General features: G+C 34.3%; 1 long non-coding RNA gene across 1 annotated transcript; it reads left to right on the plus strand.

The window, feature by feature from the left end:
- Window positions 1-258: 258 nt before the first annotated feature.
- Window positions 259-988, plus strand: LOC143603429 (uncharacterized). The gene is made up of 3 exons (XR_013148064.1): window positions 259-573; window positions 632-752; window positions 899-988. It is a non-coding gene; the product is annotated as an uncharacterized LOC143603429 (long non-coding RNA).
- The last annotated feature ends 66 nt before the right edge of the window (window positions 989-1,054 follow it).

The raw sequence follows: 1,054 nt of genomic DNA on the forward strand, positions 1-1,054 counted from the left end.
AGAATAAACATAAAGTTTAAATTGTATTATTATAAGACTTAAAAAAGGGGATACGTTTAGTAAAAATGAAGTTGATGAGATATATTTAGCAACAACCAATGTTATTTTTATTAACTCGTTAGTTATTCTCTAAATAGTTATTTTGGTGCGAAAGTGTGCATTTACTTCCAAAGTAATAGACTTATTCTTGATGATTTGGTCCCATCTAACTAAAAATCAAAGTTGGACTTTGCAATTCAAAATAAAATAAACATGCTTTCTTGTTGTTTTATGCTTGTCAATGAAATGAATGAGTAAAACTAATCCTAAGTTTATTGAATTAATAAAAGAATAGTAAACGGCTCAACACGCTCCATTAATTAATTCAACACTGATCAACTGATGGGTACATCCCTCCTGTCATGACTGAAACGTTCTGTATTTGTGTTCCAAAATATCTCATTTAATCTGCTCTTCTCTTGTCTTCCATTTTCACAGTTGATGGTTTCAAGTCTCAACTGGGTTCAAGAATACACCAACTTCTTCTGATTTTGTCCATCCAGTTTTCGTTCTCGATAGCACAAAGCGATGATGGTACGTACGTTTGTATATTTCAGTTCATGATTACGATATGATCATGATGATGGTGCAGGTTCAATTATGCGAGCTTTAAAAGATTCATGGCAGAATACACCACCCAATTGGGAGGATAACCCGGACCCATGTAGCGGATGGGACGGGATCAGGTGCAGAGACTCGCGTATCATCTCTATGTGAGTCCTTCTGCCATTAATATATAGTCAGTCATCTTCAACCACCAATAAATTAATTATTTTTCATTTCAACCCGTTGTAAACTTGCAAGAAGCTGTAGTGCAACCAGTCACCATGTCTCATTTCATATTTGATACATATTTTAGAATTTTGACAAGCATGGGTGTGACTGGAACGCTCTCCGGAGACATCGGCCAGTTAACTGAACTGGAGATTCTGTAAGTTTTCTTCTATTAGCTGGATTGTAGATTTAATTTGTAAGCCACCTTATATATTAAAAAATTAATAATTTGCTTATTTCT

This window comes from Bidens hawaiensis, unplaced genomic scaffold (genome assembly GCF_021521415.1).
Source record: "Bidens hawaiensis isolate Kalapana, Puna unplaced genomic scaffold, B.hawaiensis_p1.1 tig00061607_1, whole genome shotgun sequence".
In the NCBI taxonomy this organism is placed as follows: domain Eukaryota; kingdom Viridiplantae; phylum Streptophyta; class Magnoliopsida; order Asterales; family Asteraceae; genus Bidens; species Bidens hawaiensis.